At 39.4% G+C, this 21,656-nt stretch overlaps 1 protein-coding gene across 2 annotated transcripts in view; it reads left to right on the top strand.

Moving 5' to 3' along the window:
- The window catches only part of slc15a4 (solute carrier family 15 member 4), a 90,413-nt gene that overhangs the window by 18,767 nt on the left and 49,990 nt on the right, over window positions 1-21,656 (top strand). The gene's annotated exons all lie outside the window — the stretch shown is intronic.

The raw sequence follows: 21,656 nt of genomic DNA, 5'->3' as shown, positions 1-21,656 counted from the left end.
CTCCTATACCTGTCTTTAGCCTCCCTGATCTTGGCTTTCAGGTCCCTCTGTATTGTCCTCAGCTCCTCCCTATTTCCATCTCTAAACGCCCTCTTTTTAGCATTCAGGATGTCCTTAATGTCCTTTGTTATCCATGGCTTGTTTTTTGAATAACAAAGGACAGTTCTTGCTGGAACATTGCAGTCCACACAGAAGTCCCATCGATGTTCTCTCCATGTGGCTCACAGAGTGCCTGCCAGTCTGTCACCTCAAAACAACCCTGGAGTGCCTCATAAGCCTCCCCCGACCATTTCCTCACTGACCTCGAGGTTGCAGGTTTACTCTTCACCAGAGGCACTTAGCAGTGTTTGAGATGCACCAGGTTGTGATCTGACCTTCCCAGTGGGGGGAGGGGAGAGGAGCTGTATGCATCCTTAACGTTAGCATACATCAAGTCCAGGGTCCTCTCCCCTCTGGTTGTACAGCTCACATACTGCATGACGTTGGGCAGTGTTCTAGCCACGGTAACATGGTTGAAGTCACCGGAGATGGTATTGAGGGCACTCGTGTGCTGGGTTTGTAGTCCGGCTATGACGGTGTGAATGATGTTACACGCCGACATCGGATTGGCAGGGGGAGGGATGTACACAACAACCACAATTGCATGTGAGATTTCCCTTGGCAAATAATATGGCCGGAGTCCAACAGCAAAAAGTTCAATATCCGGGCTACAAACACGTTCCTTGATCGTAATATGACCAGGATTGCACCATCTGTTGTTAACCAGAACAGCAAGCCCCCCTCCGTTATGCTTACCGCTCTCAGTGCAATTCCGGTCGGCCTGAATGGTCTGAAAGCCCTCTATGGAAACGTTTTGGTCGGGTATGTCCTCGTGCAGCCACGTTTCAGTAAAACACATAACACTGCTCTCCCGAAAAGTACTCTGACTCCTGACTAGCGCTGTCAACTCGTACATTTTATTACCCAGCGATCTCACATTACCCATAATGAGAGAGGGGAGACATGGCTTATAACTCCTCTTCTCCATAAGTCTCTGTTGTCTCGACCCGGTCCTCCTCCCTCGCCTTTTTGATCCCCCTCTGCATCCTCTGTGTGCTTTCCTCCAGATTTCAGCAGGGGTATCCGCCGCTCTGTTCGCTAAACTGGCCAGCTGAAGCGCGATCAGCTGGTCCCTGGAATAAACAATGCGACCATACTGCTGCTCCGCTAATGAGACGTGTCCGAATGTAATTATTTCCAGTGCTAAAAACCAGAATAAAATTCTCTCCACCAGCATGTTAGAGAGGGTGCAGCTTCGACGCGTTACAGCGAAAGAAAAAAAATAAGAACAAATAACGTAAGTTAGAAAAGTAAGAAAACTAGTCAGAGCGACTGTAACAGGCTGCAAGCGCACAACAATATGTACCATGACCTCAGGCTGATAATGTCAGAGAAATGTATACAATTTACTGTACATCCTGAAATGCTTTTTCCTTGCAAACATCCACGAAAACAGAGAAGTGCCCCAAAGAATGAACAATAGTTAAACGTGAGAAACCCAAAGACCCCCCCAGCTCCCCCTCCTATGCATAAGCAGCAGCGAGCAACAATCCCCCGTTTTCCCCTCCCCAGCGAGAAAACAAGCACCACCCCCAAGCATTCAAGCATGAGCAAAGCAATAGCAAAGACACAGACTTGCAGTTACCCCAAAGACTTCCATCCAGCATTCAACATACCATGGGCTCTCTCTCCATAATAAGAGAGAGGGAGGTGTGTCCATTTTCCCAGCGAGTGGGGAGACATAACAAACAGCTTGCTGGTTTACGATGTTAAAAAGTCCGTTATGTCACTTTTTCCGTGATCTCTGCCTGAAGATCACAAAGATCCCGGGTCTTTGGGCACACAGCAACAGTAGAATTTCCGGCTCCCCCGATGACACACAGGTCTCCTGCCATGACACCAACCCTCGATCCGCCCGTCTCCAGAGCCCCGAGATCTTAGGCTTCCAAATACGAGCTGGACACTCAGGCCGAACCCTTAGCGTGCCGAACTACAGCTAGTCCTGAAACCCCGAGAACGGGTCACATTCTCGCAAAGAGCTGAAGTCAGCATGTAACTCTCCAGGTCAGGGTCTTCCAAAAAAAACCCTGAAAGGGAAAAATAAAGATGGAAATAGAGCCGTTTCCAAAGGAAACAGCAAAGGAGTCACTGTTTAGCACCATCTTAACTCAGCCTCTGTCTCCATTTCATAACTGAGATTTAGAAAAATCTGCTTTTTTTTCTTTGTCAATACGGTGTGTTTAGATTTTATTTTGTATGGGCAGCAAATTAGTATATTCATTGTCTTTACAATTTTGTAGAATCATGTTTTAATACAAAGCAACCAAGTTGATTTCTAGGGAAAGGAAAACTTCAAGCATGATATAGCTTAGTGCAAAGGTTATTTTCTGTGTAGGAGAATGATAAGATTAAAAATTACGATAAAATTTGAGTTCAGTTTCTTTTTGGCTCCAAATGGCCCTGGTCTAATTAACCACAAAAATGAGGAACCTTTTGGGATGTTAAGCCAGGCTGAGGTTTGTTGCTTTCTTGGTGATAGCACGATCTTCCTACCTACACTAAATGAATCTTCCAGCAGTAAGTTGATTCTAAAGCAGAAACTAAAGAATTTGAATGGGCTTCACCAAAGAGAAAGTGTTATCAACTGACGGACTAAGGCACATTTCCAAACTTGTCACGTCTATGAGACAGTTTCAAAACTTTTGACATTGAAAAAGTGTAATGATTTTTTTTTTGCAATAGTATTAGAGAAAATGGAAGGTTAAGTTATTTGGTTATTGTATTTTATTTTAATTTTGTTTTGGCACTAATGGAGAAAGCTTCACTGGTAGAGTTTAAAGAGGTATAATAGATGAAGGTTAGCTCGTCTTCCTCCAGCTTCCAAAAAAATTGTAAATTTCTTTTTCCCCTAATTATCACACAGTAACAGTTTGGTGAACCTATTTATGTTTTAGAAAGCTTGATTACAAACTTGTCAAGGAGCAAGGGCACTAGACAGCTAAGGAGCTTGGGAACCAGGGTCCTGACAAGTAAACATCATCTTTAAAAACCATTGGGATTTTCCAAATGGCTGGATAGAGGATTATTGGAGTTTTACTTTTAGAAGTTTTACTCATTGGGGTTATGTTAATTATTTCCTTTCTTCATGTTTAAAATTAATTTCAAATCAAATATACGTGATAGGTTAAAGACATTAAATATTTCAACCATGATTTGTATTCACTGTAGATGGATACAGATCTCTGATTTAGTCCTTTTGCTTGAAATTACTTATTTTTCCAAAATACTTTAATTGATTGACAGTCCCCATAAATTGCTTTTGGCGATCAATAATTAATTGATTTTACCTTGCATAGGTAGGGAAATAGAAGAAAATATCAAATAAAGTGGGTGAAATGCATTATTACAATTACCATTAGGGTTTGGTTGAATGTCTTTAAATTGTCAATGAATGGAACATTCCGTGTGTTGTATCATACAACTATTGAATTTAAGGGAATTAATTTTTTATTGATCATAGGCAATTACGAGAGGAAAAATATTCTTTGGCAAATCTATTAATAAATCTTTGAGGCGATATATCTCCTTCAGTCTCTTATAAGCAGCATAACTTCTAACTTGCCATCAGCAGTTTTTAATATGTGAATCAGAATACTGATCTCTTAATGTCAAACATGAACTTTTATTGTTTGCATGATCTTTTTTTTCTCTGCACATTAGGTGTTTGACAGTCATTCTTTTTATGAGTTTTTTTTTGGATTTCTTTATTTTGTGGCTGCCCATAAGGAGACGAATCTCAAGGTTGCATAATGTAGTTTGGTAGTCCAGTTAGAATGTTTTAGTCTCGTGTCTGGTACTCCCAATGTTAAGGGGGGGGGGGGGGGGGAGGGAAACTGACATTAAACTAAAGTGTTGGAAATGCAGTACTTACTAGATAAGGTGGCATCCATGGAGGCAGTCAGTATTGGTCTTGCTGGATGCTAATCGTTCGCCAGAACTATGCTCATCAGTGGGGTGAGGGAATGTTATTTGATCAACATTTGTTTGCAAGAGTGATTGAAGTTTGCTGACAACAAAATTAGATGTTGCAAGCATGCAGCAGAAAGTCTTCAGGAGAGATTTAGGCTAAGCGAATGGATGAGCATGTAGCAATTGTGGTACAAAATATGTAGTCTTGAACCTTGGTAGAAAAATAGAAAAGGAGAGTATTTGGTGAATGGTGGAAAATTGTAGTTGTTCTGCAGATGTCACTGTGAATCACTGATAGTTAATATGTGGTTTCTGGAAACAGTTAGGGGAAGACAAAAATTATGCTGGCTTTTTAGTGCAATAAGAATTGAGAGAGGGCAAAAAGATGTCTTATTACAGTTAAGGGCAAGGGTGAAAGCATAAGTGGAAATATGCATACAACTCCCTATGTGAGGAAGAATATATTTGTGAAACAGGGAGTGCTGTGAAGATGCATCAGATTAAATCATTCAACGGGAGGAATCCTTCTCCGAGGAGCAGTTACGAAGACTTGGATTGAACACTGAAGTGTAGAAGAATGGCAGATGATCTCATTGGTTTGGTACATGTGAAATTTGTGTCTCACTCTTGGACTATTTTGACTCGGGAGGTGGGGGTGGTCTAGCACTCAGATGATGGGTTACCTATTCAGGATTGAAATGCGAAGACATTTCCTTTCACGGAGGATAGTGAAACGTTGAAATTAACAACCAAGCAGACTGTAGGGGCTCAGTCACTGTGTAATATATACACAAGACAAATATAGACATTTTGGATATTAAACATTTTGGATATCAAATACAATGGGATTAATACAAGGTGGTCCTGAAATTAAAAGCCTCTGTTCTGTTGTTCAGTAAGACCACAGCAGTACATTGGGCTTAATGACCTGTTCCTGTTCCTGCGTCTTGTGTCCTTAGGGGTTTTAGTTACTACTCTCATTCAGGTGTGCATACTTAATCAGTTGTTCTGAATTCAAATCCTAACATGGCACCTGGAGAATTATAATTTTGATTAATTACATAATTCTGTTGAAATGAAACTTTGGGATAGAATATTAATAACATCCTTAATAATCCTTACCAACATCTTTGCCTGATCAGTCCTGTGTGAGGTCAGATATTCTAATTTGGTCAGATCTGAACTGCTCTAAAGGATAGGTGTTTTTTTGGCATGGATAATCAATGCTTATCTTTCTAGTGAATCTTATTGTAAATGAACAATTAAGATCTTGGGAGGAATATAGGCAAATTAATTAAACCTGTGGCAAGTGAAATCAACTAGTAGTTCCCATATTTCTAATTGCTTAGACAAATTGGATATTTTAAATGTTTCAGATTTGAAACCAAAAGGGAAAATATATATTGTACAAGGATGACATCTTCTGAAATCAGTCAGATTATATTTTAGTATCATTCTTTTTGTATTTCGTGTTCTAAGATGACTCTCCATATCCAGTATAAATGGGTAAAAGGTTTTGTTGTCTTTCCTTCATGCATGCTTCAAAATCAGGTTTATTATCACTGAGATGCCTAATTTTGTTGTTTTGTGGACCCAGTTCAGTGCAGGACATTTTAAAAAAAAAAAATAATATCTACGATTTAAAAAAAAATCAATAAGCAGTGCAAAAGAGGAATAGTGAGATGGAAGTGCAATGGCAGAGGGGAAGAAGCTATTCCTGAAACAATTGAGCGTGGGTCAGACTTGTAACTCCTTGATGAAATTAATGATAATGTCCAATGTGGAGGGGACCCTTAGTGATGGATGCCACCTTGATGCACCATCTTTTAAAGATGTTGTTGGCGGGTGGGGGTGGGTTGCTGGTGTCTGGTGGCCTACTGCAGCGTCTTCAATCTTGTGGCATTAGCGGCACTATACAAGGTACTGATGCAACCAGTTAGATTGCTCGCCAGAGTGCATCTGTGTAGAAACTTGTTAGAAGAGTCTTTGGTGACATGAAATCTCTTCAAACTTCTAATGAAGTATAGCTGCTTGTGTTCTTTCTTCATGATTGCAACAATACATTGGGCCCAGGATTGATTCTCCAAACTGTTGATACCCTGGAACTTAAAATTGTTCACCCTTTTCCTTGCTGAACTTTCAATGAGGATTGGTGTATATTTTCCTGACTTCCCCTTCCTGAAGTCCTTAATCAGTTCCTTGGTCTTCCCAACTTTGAGTGCAAGGTTGGTTTCGTGACCCCACTCTACCAGTCAATCTATCTCACTCCTATACCTCCTTTCTTACTTCTGAGATTATGCTAACACCACTGGTGTCATTGGTAAATTTGTAAGAGGGGTGATTGATAACTTCATGGCCTAAGGTAGGAGTCAATTTTAGAAAACCTAGCTGATTTATTTTTCCTACATTTACACACTTAGTCCAGTGGTCCTGGAGCATATGGATCCCTTCTTTGTAGAAGCCAGCGTCTTGGACCTCCAGAAGTGGTCCACAGCAGGGGTGATTGATAAGTTCATAGTCTAAGGTGGAAGGAGATGAGTATTAACTTCAAACTTTCAGCATTTTCACTCAGAGTTGAACTGCACGTGCATGTAACGAGAGCTGTATAACTCATCTTCTACTTTAGGCCACAAACAGGTGTTGTGGACCACCTGGAGGTCCAAGACGCTCTCGTTATGTGCACGTGCAGTTCAACCTTTGAGTGATAATGCAGTATGTTTGAAGTTAATAACTCATCTCCTTCTACCTTAGGCCACGAACTTATCAATCACCACGCTGTAGACCACTTCTACAAAGAAGGGATCTGTATGCTCCACGACTGCTGGACTAAGTGTGTACATGTAGGAGGGGACTATGTTGAAAAATAAATGTGCTTGGTTTTCTAAAATTGACTCCTTCTACCTTAGGCCACGAACTTATCAATCACCCCTCATAGATTGCATTTGAACTATGCCTAGACACACAGTTGTGTGTGTGTGTAGAGAGAGAGAGAGAGAAGAGCTATCAGCTAAACACGTCTTTGATGTGTGCCTGTGTTGATTGTCAGCGAGGAGGAGATGTTATTAACAATCTGCACTGATCATGGTCTCCCAATAAAGGAATCAAGAATCTAGTTGCAGAGTAAGTATTTTTAAAGTTTGTTAATAGATTGATGGTGTCAAATGCCAAGCTGTAATCGATAAACAGCAGCCTGTGATATGGGTATTGCTGTGGTCCAAGGCCTAGGGGAGAAATAACGAGATTGTGTCTGCAGATTGCAGCGAGTCTAGGCCGTGGCTCAAGCAGGAGTTAAGTCTTCGCCATGACCAACCTCTCAAAGCCCTTTATCATAGTAGATGTGAGTGCAACAGTCCTTGAGGCACCTCCTCTGCACTTCTTGGGCACCGGTATGAATGATACTCTTTTGAAGCAGGTGGGATCCTGCAAATGCAACAGTGGGAGGTTGAAGATATCCTTGAACATTCCCATTAGTTAGTCGGCAGAGGTTTTCAGCATTCTGCCTGCTACACCATTGGGGCCCGATGCTGTGGAGTGATTCACTTTCTGGAAGGATGTTTGGACATCCTTCAGACATCATAGGATTGCCAAATGTTGTGGGGATCCGTACAGGTGTGGTTTCATTCTCCATTTCAAAGCATGGGTACAAAAGCTGTTGAGCTCCTAGCAGAGTGAAACATCACAGCTGTTCATGCTTTTCAACATGTCTTCAGCCCAATATTGTGTGTTAACACCTATAGATTGAAAATGATTAATACACTTAACACATATAAACGTGTTTGTATTTTTGTTTCCTCAGTAACTGAATACAGAAAAAGGCTACATGTGTGATTCCTCAATTAAGAGAAATGATGATATCAGAATTGGGTTTAATATCACTGGCATATGTTGTGAAATTTATTCTCCGGTGTCTTCTTGAAAGTGCTTAGAAAGCAAATAAGTTCAAAATTTTAGATAGGTTTATTTCCGTTAGGTCTGTATATTTTCGACCCAATTAAAACAAAATTTTAAAAATTATGAGCAACCAAGGGGAATCCTCTAGAGTGTTCTTAAGTGTGCTGTATAATTGGTGAGAAAAACAGGGGTGAATGTGACCAGATGGTTCAATGATTAATGCTCCTGCTTTGCAGCTCCAGCAGCCCAAATTTGATCCTGATCTCAGATGCTGCCTGTGGGAAGTTTTCTCATGTTCCCCATGGTTGCATAGCATTCCCCGATGCTTTGTTGTTGCAAAATCTGTCTGGTTGCCAGGTTAGTTATTGTAATTTCCCCATGATGTAGGCAGATAGAAATAGATTCAGAAGGAAGTTGATGGGTTCAAAAAAAGGGGGAACAGCTTACAAGGAAATGTGTGGGAATGGGATTGATGGGATTTCTCTCGGTGCTAATATAGATTTAATGGTCTTTGTTTATGCCAGATGAGAAAAGTGAAAACATTTGTGAAAGTATTACTGTGTATAGGTGGGCAAAATGACGAAGGTCTTTTGCCAGCCTGCAATGGTACTTTATTGTTGTTGTCTTGTAACATTGACCTTTTGGAAATGGTAAAAGCATTCAATATGAATGCTTTCCATAAAACGTACTTAATGTGTGAACATTGTAAAACTTCTGCAGGTGTTATAGAGTCCTGGTACCAGGAGGGAAAATGTAAAATGACTGTTAAACACAAACTTCCCTTTTTGTGTCAACTTTCATTCTCTGTTCCTTATTGCATCATGTTCTTAAGGATATAATCTCTTTCTTCCTCTTTTCAAAATTAGTGTTTAGAAAGTAGTTTACAACTTCTTCAGTAGTACTATAAACTTGGATTTGTATTTCAGAGTTAACTGCAACTTGTGATCTTGGCTGGTTGTTCTGATTTAGGATTTCCATAGACAGCAGCCATATTTTACCAACACACACTTTAAGAAAAACCATTTGACTCTCATGCCTGAGCTTCAATCCTGCTATTATTGATTTTTTTATATATAGAAATTTCAATAAAGATTGCAGATGGTAATTTTGGCTTGGTTTTCCCATTGTAAGTAACTAACTCAACTACCCATATTGCTCAATGTTATTCACTTGTGAAGTCAGATTTGAAAGATTTCCAGTATGTATGGCTCTGTGCCAGAATAGTATTTGTTGAATCTGTCACTACTGTGCTTTAATTTTTGATACTAATTCAGCATTAAAAAATCCCCCATGAGGGGGATTGTGTAAGCTACTTTTAACACTGTTGTCTAATTTGTAAAAATAAATTGTGTAGTGATATTTGTTTTGTTACTCAGATTGAAGGCAAGACGCATTGGATGGAAGTTGGAAGATTAATTAGTTATTTATAAAACTGAACAAATCAGGAAGTGGATGGGAGTTCTTAGTTAGTTTAATTTGAAACATGTATAGCCTCTGTGCCCCCAGTTGACCCCCGTCCGCCAAAGGTGAACCGCCATTTCCCCGCCAATAGTGCAATACTTCGGTGTGAATTCGGAGTAATGCCCCCCCAGTACACACTCGCAATACAAGTACCAGACAATACACCCAAAAGTGAGTGAATAATTACAACTTTATAGTTATCTCTTAGTGATGGGTTAGTAGAATCAGATAATCTTTAGATTAGTGTTACTGTTACCACTGTTACTGGTACTGAGAGTCCTACACATGTATTCAGAAGTTTTCACTTAGATCTATCTCAAGGTCCTCTTAAAGTGGCAGCGGAATGCATTAAACTTGAGCGATATAGTAAATGAGCGAAGCAGCAAATTCTGAAGAGAACATAATCCAGAAATGCTAAACAGTTTTAAACAGAGAAAAAGGAAAATAACACAGAATACATGCAGTTACCAAAACTTGATTTGGCATGATAAGTATCAGAATCATCATCCTATTCAAATTTAGTGACTGACCCTTTGATATTTAAAGTTTTGCTTAAAAGTTTATTTAAAATGTGACATTATTAGCATCACTGACATCCAAATGCTGAAACTATCACATGATTTTCAGATAGATGGGAATGAAAATGTTGGCCCTGTCATTTACCAAATACTTTGCAGATACCACTCATGAAGGATTATCTTACAGTGGATTTTTTAAAGATATTGATCTATTCACATTAATATTTCAAAAGACCATAGAGTGCCTACAGTCATAAGTATATTATAAGATAGCTTTAATGAATTGTGCAGAGTGTAATGATGTAAATTGTATTATCCTTTACTTTGATAGCATATGTGTTTAATCCAGGTCAGACAAATATAATAATCTTTTTTTTTCTTTACAGATAACATTTTTTGATTCCAGGTCCCCAGGTTAAAGAGTCCTTAGCATAGATTGCTTCATTTGTCTGCTGCTGACATAAAATAGAAGGTAGAAGTTAGTATTTGTGGAGTAGGAAGTATTGAAAATATGTGGTTAGGGGCTAGTTGCAAAGTATAAATGGAGCAGCAAGTATTCCATATGTTGAAAATAACACATTCCACAGTGCTGTAGTTTCCTGTTTGAAACACTGCTTTTAAGACCATAAGACATGGTGTAGGTTATGTTATTCAGCCCGTTGAGTCTGTGCCTCCATTTGATCATGGCTGATTTTTCCCTTTCAACACCTTTTGCCTTTTCCCTGTGACCTTTGATATCCTTACTAATGAAGAACATATCAACATATGAGCAGAGGAGGGCTATGGCCCAGGTGCAGGTCGATGGGACTAGGTTCAGTAGAGACTAGATGTGCCAAAGGGCCTGTTTCTGTGCTGAAGTCTGACTCTGACTCTAACCACCCTTTTTAAATGCACCCAATATTTTGGCCTGCACAGCTGTCTGTGGCAATGAATTGCACAGATTCATCACCCTTTAGTGAAAGAAATGATAAACACTGAAACTTGTGGTAGTGTTCTTTTTTTGGATGGCATTGCCAATGTCAAATTGCACTTTGTTTTGAATACATTTTATGGACTTCAATTTATTTCTTTCAGTTCTAGACAGCAGTCAATTGGTCTTAAACCTTCACCCATCCATAGCTACTATCGTAGCAATCAATTTCTTGAATACTGTGATTTTTTTTAAAGTATTATCAATAGAAAGCAATGAGGAAAGCTTTGGGCTGCAGGAAGATAAAAATGATTTGATCAGTTGAATAGAAAAATAGCAAATGGTATTTAATCCAGAGAAGATTGAAATAATGCATTGGGAAAGTTTGGCAAGGCAAAAGGATTTAAGAAAAAAATGGCAGGATGTTGAGCAGTGTGAAGGAACAGAGTTCCTGGAGTACATGCCCAAAGATTCTTAAAGGAGCTGGACAGGTCAGTAGATTACTTAAAATGAAACTCTTTCCTTCTTAAACTGAAACTTAGAATATAAGAGCAGAGACATTAAGTAAATGTACCTCTATTTAGCTATAATTCAAGTTATAACATTACAGGAACGATGCAAATACATTGGAAAAGGTACAAAGAAGATTTGAGGATGTGTGTTATCAAAGTTGGTAAATTAAAATATAATTTTCAGAAAATGAAAACACGATGCTGAGATACACAGGAGGTCAGGCAGCATCAATAGAGAGACAGAGTTAATGACCTTTTATCAAAACCAATAACAGTGAGAAAATGTTTTTTTTATTGTAAAGAAGTGAAAGCGTTTGGAGGAGGAAAAACAATTGATAAGTCGATGATACGGTGAGGTAGAAAAGAATCGAGAACAGGTGCATGTTGGTGCAGTACAAGGGTGGGGAAGACTTGTGAATCATAGCTGATCATTCTGGGGGAAATGAGAATGGAGGGAAATGACTGAGGGCGGGGAGAGAAGAACAATGAACCATGCTGAAACTCGGTTGCAAAGCACAGCGCTGGCTGAAAATCTGGAATGCTGGAAATGCTGTGTAGTTCAGGAGAGAGTTAAAACTGAGTAAATGTTACAGAGATATGACCTTGTGTATGTCTGGCACCACACCGAAGGAGCAGATTAGCTGAAATTGCTGAATTCAATATTGAGTTCCGGGTCTGCAACATGCCCAGATAAAAGAAAAATCTCTTCAAGTTTGGACTAGGCCTTGCAGGGAGTGTGTAAGAGGACTAGATAGATAGATAGATAGATAGATACTTTATTCATCCCCATGGGGAAATTCAACTTTTTTCCAATGTCCCATACACTTGTTGTAGCAAAACTAATTACATACAATACTTAACTCAGTAAAAAATATGATATACATCTAAATCACTATCTCAAAAAGCATTAATAATAGCTTTTAAGAAGTTCTTAAGTCCTGGCGGTAGAATTGTAAAGCCTAATGGCATTGGGGAGTATTGACCTCTTCATCCTGTCTGAGGAGCATTGCATTGATAGTAACCTGTCGCTGAAACTGCTTCTCTGTCTCTGGATGGTGCTATGTAGAGGATGTTCAGAGTTATCCATAATTGACCGTAGCCTACTCAGCGCCCTTCGCTCAGCTACCGATGTTAAACTCTCCAGTACTTTGCCCATGACAGAGCCCGCCTTCCTTACCAGCTTATTAAGACGTGAGGCGTCCCTCTTCTTAATGCTTCCTTCCCAACACGCCACCACAAAGAAGAGGGCGCTCTCCACAACTGACCTATAGAACATCTTCAGCATCTCACTACAGACATTGAATGACGCCAACCTTCTTAGGAAGTACAGTCGACTCTGTGCCTTCCTGCACAAGGCATCTGTGTTGGCAGTCCAGTCTAGCTTCTCGTCTAACTGTACTCCCAGATACTTGTAGGTCTTAACCTGCTCCACACATTCTCCATTAATGATCACTGGTTCCATATGAGGCCTAGATCTCCTAAAGTCCACCACCATCTCCTTGGTCTTGGTGATATTGAGACGCAGGTAGTTTGAGTTGCACCATATCACAAAGTCCTGTATCAGTTTCCTATACTCCTCCTCCTGTCCATTCCTGACACACCCCACTATGGCCGTGTCATCAGCGAACTTCTGCACATGGCAGGACTCCGAGTTATATTGGAAGTCTGATGTGTACAGGGTGAACAGGACAGGACTAATGATGGGGAAATTGGATAGGAGAAAGATTGGATAAGCTAGGTTTATTTTTCTTAGAAATGGAGAATGCCAATGTATGTAAGATTAAGGTGTTTGGTCAAAAACAAGGGAATAAAAGTAATTGGTGAAAGGGTTTGAGAGAAGTTGTAGAGAGATTAACCTGACTGAACATGGCAGGTTTCTGAAACTCGCTGCTTGAAAAATGATAGAGACATAATCCTTTACGAGAGGGCACAGTTTTAAGGGAAGTAGGTACAGAGGAGATGTCAGGGGTAATTTTTTTACGCAGAGAGTGGTGAGTGCGTGGAATAGGCTGCCAGCGATGGTGGTAGAGGCAGATACAATAGGGTCTTTTAAGGGTTCCTGGATGGAAAAATAGAGGGCTATGGGTAACTGTAGATAATTTCTAAAATAAGTACATGTTCGGCACAGCATTGTGGGCCGAAGGGTCTGTATTGCAGTTCAGGTTTTCTATGTTTCTTTGTTATCCCATGGGGGGTGGGGGGAAGTATTTTCATTTGTATGTGAAAGCCCACAATCTGCAGGGCCACAGACTTAATATTAGAAACTGGGATTAAGTTGAATAATTTTTTCTGACTGACACATGTATAGTTGACCAAATGATCACTGTGTTTTAAATTTTATGTTGTGCATCCTTACTAATTGTAATTTTACTTTAAAAGGTGGTGTTGGGTCAGCTTCCTGAGCTCTGTAGTCTTAGTGAAGATAATCACATAGTATTGTTGAATAGGAAGCCCTAGAATTTAGATTTGCAGACAATGAAGGATCAGTGACTATATTTCCTATAATAAAAAATGCATTTTCCTTTCTGGGATGCTTTTGATAATCCAAAAGTAATGCAGGCTACTCATAAGTAAATAATTCAACAACCATGAATATTTTGGTTAGTTCTGCTATTATAATAATTTCAGAGCAAGCTATGTTATTCCAAATTCAGTGTGGTTGAGAATGGACTGTGTAAACTAATGGCATAGTGGGAACCCATGACTGGCTCCAATTCTCGGCCAACTAAAGCATCAAGCAGCCTTGAAATTAAGGAAATTAAGGCATGCCAGTTTCAGTGCCTTCTGTTTGCATTTGACCCATCTCCCTCTGCCTCTTGCTAGCTGCTGCCAGGTGAAGGAGTCTTTGGTATTGGACAAGGTTTGATCAGAGTGGTTTGTGGATTGGAGTTATTTATTTTACAGGACTCTGTGGTTCATGTTATGTGTTTCTGATTACTCCATTTTAAAAAAAGTGCTAGTTTACAAGTTTTTGATTGTGGCGGACTGGCTTTGCGGCCTGCAATCAACAAATGACACTGTGCTAAATTGAATTGAACTAAACATTCTTAGACTGTTTCAAGGATTCTGCGGTTTGATGTTTACTATTCTGTGTTATTTGCTCGATTTTTGGTGTTAGCACGATTTGTTTTTATTTTTGCATGTTTAGAGTTTGATGTTTTCTTTGAACGGGTTCCATGATGTGTGTTTGTTTTGTGGCTGTCTGAGGGAAGATGAATCTCGGGGTTGTAAATTGCATTTATACTTTGATAATAAATGTACTTTGAATCTTTTTGAACTTTGAACTGTTGAATTAACTGTAGGTTCTCAAAGCAAATTGAAGTATAGTTATTGACCTGTTACTGAAGCACAGTTATTTACAAATGAGGTCATTTGTTTAAGGGTATAAAGTAAATCAGATTAGAATACAGTAGTAGCTAACATGTGCTATAGAAAACTGATAACTTATTTTACTGACTGAACATGTTAAATATCTCAAATCTAATTATAACTTAAAAGGACTTCCATTGGAAAAACAATATAGATTTTGTAACCAAAACATCGAACTTTTGAGCATGTTTCTACTAAATTTTGTTTTAGAAGACCAACAATCTTGACCATTTGTAAATGTAATTATGTGGTAATTGAAGTTAAAACTGGCATTCACAGGAAGTGTGCATTTTGGAAATATGAAGATTTTGCAGTACGTAAGTGCTCTGTGCCCCATGGTCATTGATTTTGAAGGCTTTCTTTACTATCTTGGTAATGATCTGAAGCAATTTTTTAGTTTGCAGTAACTTAATATCAATACTTCAACAGTAAAATTCTAAATACATATTTTAGGGAAACAAGTTCAGTGTGGTGTATAATTGGTAATTTTACCATGGAAATTGTACTTGCAACATGACAGATGGGGCTTGTGAGAAAAATACACCAATTCGAATCTTCTTGGTCAAAATCCCAGTACTGAAACCCTAATTTCATTGGTCAGCTCCAATGGGCAGACTATGCATTTGCAAATCGGACACCAGATTCCCAAAGCTTTCGTGCTCCCTCATGGCCAAAGACTACCAAGTAGAAAGAGAAAAGATTCAAGGATATTTTCCAACCCTTATAGAAAATGCATGATGTCTCCACTGATTTGTAGACATCCCTGGCCGCTGACCACTCAAAGCAGTGGAGGAACATTTGGGATTGTAATAAGAAGTGCGAGGCATCAGAAACACACTGCAGTTCTTCATAAATGGTGGAAGAAGCATGCAACCTCTGAAGCTACCTACCTGTCTATATTGTTACTAAACTTGATGTTACTTAAGCAGGTTTAGTTTTTATTTTACTTTTGTATCTAAGGAAGTTTGTGTTAACTTTCTGAAGCTGGGCAGAAAATTTTGCTGTGAATACACACACTCAACAATTGAAATAGTTTTTTAATAAACATATTAAGAATAGAGCCAAAAGGGCAAAGCAACTCATGCAGGACAACTTGAAGGAATTGATAGGAACATCAAAATAATGGTATGTCAGATTAGGTTGCAGGATGCATTTAATAATTTCAGTATCTTTTTTGATGGTTAATTCTTTTTGGGTAATACAATTGGTCAGTGTTCTGACAGGAATATTAATTTATTGCCCCACAAAAATTAATAGCCATGGGGGGGGTGGGAAGCATGATGTCATGATAAATTGGTTATTTTTGGGTTGTCACTTTTTCACTACAGGGATGCTACAGGTATCAGTGCTGGAGTGTCAACTTTTATTTTTAATCTATATTGAAGACTTGCAGAAAGGCCCAAGTATATTGTAGTCTGATTTATCAATGATACAAAGATAGGTGAGTTAACAAGTTGTGAGGAACACTTAGATTAGGTCAAGTGAGTGGACAAAAGTTGGCACATGGAGTAGAATATGTGGTTGCTTTTGGAAGAAAGAATTAAATTATTTCAATAGTGACTCTGCAAAATATTGTGGTACAAGTACATCTGGGATCAGAGTATGTGAAGCACAAAAACTGCAGAGCACTGGCACTAGCCAGGGCTGTGACCTCAGCCGCTGCTATTCACAGTGCTGATGTGTGACTGTGTCACAGGATTCGGCTCCAGTCATCATCAGATTTGGAGATGACACAACAGTGGTTGGCCTTGTCAGCAACGATGATGAATCAGTGTACAGAGAGGAAGTGGTGCAGCTGGTGGACTGGTGTGAGAACAACAGCCTAAACGTGAACATGAAGAAGATCAAGGAAATGAATGTAGTCTTCAGGAAGGTGCAGATGAACCATCACGCTCTGTGCATACACGGCTCCTCCATAGAGGAGTTAAGTGCACCAAGTTCCTGGGAGTTCACATCACTGATGACCTCACCTGGTCCCTTCATATCACTTCCCTGAACAAAAAGGCACAGCAGCACCTCCACTTCCTAAGGAGATGAGGCAATGAGTCTTCCCCCACCCCGTCTTAACAGAATTTTACAGGAGCACCAATGAGACCGTTCTGACAAGCTGCATTTCCATCTGGTATGGGAGCAGCAGAGCATCAGACTGGAAGTCCCTATAAAGGACTGTGAGAACAGCTGAGAGGATCATAGAGGTTGCATTACCATCTATCGTGGTCATTTATCAGGAACACTGTGGATGCTGGGCCCTTAGTGTTATAAAGGATCCCACCCATCCATCCTGCATCCTCTTTGCCTTCCTACCATCAGACTGGAGACTCCGATGCATAAATACAAGAACGGTCAGGATGGGAAGCAGGTTCTTCCCTCCGGCCATTAGGCTTCTGAATGCCTACTCCATCGCATTTGAAGTGTCACTGGTTAATTTCTTCTGAACCCTACGATATTTTATCTATGCACTTTATATTGTTTATATATGTGTAATTCATTTGATTTTATTTTTGCTTTTCTGAGTTATTGTGCACTACTATGTTTTACACCCTGGTCTGGAGAAATGTTGTCTCTTTTGACTGTATATATGTATATAGTTACATAAATGACAAAAAACTTGGCTTGACTTGACTAATTGTGAAAATGAATTTAAAGCAATACACATTAGTGTTTTGATTTGAGGATGAAAGAACATGCATTTTATTTTTTTAAACAATGCTGGCAGTAGCAGGTTAGGCAAGACTTTTGAAGAGAGAAACAGTTCATATTTTGGATCAATAATCTTCCATTCTGTTGCTTTAGATTACCAGCATCTGTTGAATTTTGCTTTTCAACTTGTGCAACATACTTTACAAAAGGTTGTTAAATTACATTCTTGTCACATCGATCCCTAATTGCCTTCACGATGTTGGTGAGTTGTCATGTTGAACGTTGGCAGTGTGTTTCCATAATTCAAAGGTATTTTCACAGTCCAGTTGGATAGGAAGTCCTGCTAGTCCTACCTTCATACAGTTTATCTGACAGGGCTGTGGAAATCTTGTGATCTATCAACTCACAGGGAGGCATCATTTTCTTTAAGTTTTAGAATTCAATTGCATGAAACTGACATAGAACCTGTAACAGAGTAAGATGGCCAATGTGCGCAGGGCAGGTTGGTCTTGGCAGCTTGCAACTGTGATCAGCTTCTTAGCCACTTCTCAAGTTGGTCTCAGTGCTAAGCTGGGCTCTCATAGGATCCACCTGTTCTGCAATACTCCGTATGTCGGGCTCTGCTGTTTACTGTGTAAATTCAATATACTGAAGTGAAATGCCTTGTATTCGCACTTTTCAAGTTAGCTTATTGTACTGTAACAAAGATGCTGCCAGTTTGGAAAAAAAAATCAGACTGTACCTTCCAGAGCCATGTCAGCATAGTTTACAAAGCTGATTGGCATAAGTTGTAGCCTAGTAATTATGGAAATGTGTAAAGAGGATCTGACCTCTTAAGTGTGAATTTGCATCAGGGTCTCGTGTTCTTTGCAATCTTTATGGATTAGCCTCTTATTTCTTACAATTCAATTGCTTTAAGCAGCAATGATGAAGTAGTGACAATATATTGCCAAGCTAGATTGACTTGTGATTTGAATGAGGAACTTCCAAGTGGTGGCATTTCCATATGTCTGCTGCCTCTGTTCTTCCAGGCTAAAGGTTTTCAGAATGGGGTAGAAATAGTTGCTGCAATATACCAGAGTGGCTGCTATGTGGTGGGAGAGGAGGAAGTGAATCTTCAGGGTACAGCATATGGTTCAGTCAACAGAGTTGTGCTCATCTTGGTTAATAGAACATTAGAAACATAGAAAACCTACAGCACAATACAGGCCCTTCGGCCCACACAGTTGTGCCGAACATGTCCCTACCTTAAAAATTACTAAGCTTGCCTATAGCCCTCTATTTTTCTAAGCTCCTTGTACCTATCTTAAAAGACCCTATCGTATCTGCCTCTACCACCGTTGCTGGCAGCCCATTCCACGCACTCACCATTCTCTGCGTTTTTTTTAAAAAAAAACAACTTACCCCTGACATCTCCTCTGTACCCCAGCACCTTAAACCTGTGTCCTCTTGTGGCAACCATTTCAGCACCAGGGAAAAAGTCTCTGACTCTCCACGCGATCAATGGAAAACAACTTCCTTGCACCGTGAAGTCATACATTGAGGAACTCATCACAGGGTGCCCAGTCTGAGTTGTTCACATAGTCAGTTTATCTGGCTGATCTGGTTAAGTTTCCACCCAGTGGTAATTACCAGGCAACTTCCTTGGGGAATGCTAGGGAAAGTATGCTGAAGTTGGGATATTTAATTTTTAAAGCCAGAAGCATCTTTCTTTTCACTATCCATGACTCCAGAAGTAACTCCCCCCCCCACCCCCCAACTAGTTTCCATTGACTTCAGTTTCATCATGCTACACTTAATCAGATTCTTTCTTGGTGCTGTATGGTGTTAATCACTTTTGGATTTGGCTCTTTTGTTGATATTTAATGTGGAACATGGTTAAGTTACGCCCAAACTGAGCACTGGTAAAAAGTAATCGATGAGTAAGAGGTATGGTGGTGGTGTTGTCAATGCTATTGCCTGTCACGGAGTGATTGAGAACAGACAAATGGGGGAGTAATTATCAGGTTATCACTTTGATTCTTTTTGTGCATGAACTGCACATTTAGCTGCTGTTCACACTAAGCTGTTTCAATACAATTTTCTCTGGAACTTTAGCACACCGAAAGAATGCTGTTTAGTCCTAATTGCTTTTCTGTGGTCCGTGTGCTCATCCATTTCTTGCTGTCAATGTAGAGTAAATTGAATGGATTGAGCACTGACTTCTATGATGATAGAAAGCCAACAAAATTGGATCATCAACCAAGCACCCTATGATTGTAAATGAATCAACCTTGTGTCTTGTACCTATCTGCTTTGCTCTGCCACCATTGAGAGCGAGAATATTCTTGGAGCCATGGCCTCCTGTTAGCTATTTACCTTTTTTTTTGTAGATTAAGCCTGATCTTAATATTAGAAGATCAGTTTATTTTCTCAATCCTTTTAAAGTAAGGATTTAACTGTTTCACGTCACTTGCAATAACTTGCAATTTCGAAACTATTTGCAATATTTGCTTATAGAGGGTTTTTTTTAACTCTTAATTCTATGCTAGTTCTCAGAGCAATCCTGTTCCTCCACTAAAGTGGAATATGCTTATAGATCAGTTCAGCTATTTTATATTTTTTCACTTGGTATTTGTTAACAACTTCAGTCTTCAACGACTTTTGTACTGCTATGGATTAAAGACAGTAAAAAGGACCCAGAAATTTAATTTTAGGAATATTAATATGTTTACATAGAAATGTAATCGAGTTTTGATGAAGGATCTCGGCCTGAAATGTCGACTGTTTATTCCTGTCCATAAATGCTACCTGAGCTGCTGACTTGCCAGCACATTGTATGTGTTGCTCTAGATTTCCAGCATCTGCAGTACCTCTTTGTGCTAGTGAATATAATTGATCTGCAGTGTTTTTTTTCCTTTTCAATACTTTTATTAATTACGCATAAACAAATACAAAATACATTATGATATTATGGAAACAGAAACAAGGTTTAATATCTATGTATGATAAGTTAACCGTAATATTGAAAAGGTATATTTTATTCTAATCTAAAGTGAAATCAAAACCCCATAACAAAAAAAGAGGAAAAAAACAGCTGTTTGGTTAAAAGCAAAGAAAAAATAATTTTGGACATATAGTCATAAATTCAAACAAATAGTAGCCATCAACATTGCTGAACAAGTTGAAGATTGTGAAAGTAGTTCCAAAAAGGTCCCCGTAATGTGAAAAAATCTTGTCCAGGTGTGGAAATAGAGCACCTAATCTTCTCTAAATTTAAACATGACATAACATCAATCGGCCAATGGGCATGAGTAGGCGGAGCAGCATCTTTCCATTTCGGCAACAAAGCTCTTCTGGCTAAAAGAGAAATAAAAGTCAAAATATGCAGATCATTTGGCTTAAGAGTAAAATCATTTCCTCCAATAATGCCAAACAAGGCAGTCAGAGGATTGGGTTTAAAATTTACTTTAAAAAGTTCCAAGAAAGTTTGAAATACTTCTTTCCAAAATTTATCAAGCCGCAGGCAGGACCAAAACATATGAATTAGAGAGGCCTCTTCAACATTACACCTATTACAGTATGAAAAAAAAATCTGAGTAAAAACGAGAGAGCTGTACAATTTGAAATTCCAGCTAAATAACTTGTATAACAAAGAAGCAGAATATGTATTATTTAGATTAAAAACAAGTTTCTATGAAGGTGGTGACAGTTGGTAAGCTGCTTGCACGATATTTAAAGCAGTAGAACACGAATAGTGTTATACTGTGGCGACCCACTTTCTCCACAGGCGAACCGGCTCACAAACAGCCAGTGCGCGGGGAGACTTTGGTAATGTACCTCTGACGTCATTTCCACCCAGAGAGGGTGGGCGCTAGGGATTATAGACAATAGACAATAGGTGCAGAAGTAGACCATTTGGCCCTTCGAGCCTGCACCACCATTCTGAGATCATGGCTGGTCATCTACTATCAATACCCGGTTCTTGCCTTGTCCCCATATCCCTTGATTCCCCTATCCATAAGATACCTATCTAGCTCCTTCTTGAAAGCATCTAGAGACTTGGCCTCCACTGCCTTCTGAGGCAGTGCATTCCACACCCCCACAACTCTCTGGGAGAAGAAGTTTTTCCTTAACTCTGTCCTAAATGACCTACCCCTTATTCTTAAACCATGCCCTCTGGTACTGGACTGTCCCAACATCTGGAACATATTTCCTGCCTCTATCTTGTCCAATCCCTTAATAATCTTATATGTTTCAATCAGATCCCCTCTCAATCTCCTTAATTCCAGCGTGTACAAGCCCAGTCTCTCTAACCTCTCTTCGTAAGACAGTCCGGACATCCCAGGAATTAACCTTGTGAATCTA

Source organism: Hemitrygon akajei, chromosome 14, assembly GCF_048418815.1.
Source record: "Hemitrygon akajei chromosome 14, sHemAka1.3, whole genome shotgun sequence".
Lineage (NCBI taxonomy): Eukaryota > Metazoa > Chordata > Chondrichthyes > Myliobatiformes > Dasyatidae > Hemitrygon > Hemitrygon akajei.
Note: the sequence above shows the minus strand (reverse complement) of the source record. Positions and strands in the feature narration are given on the sequence as shown.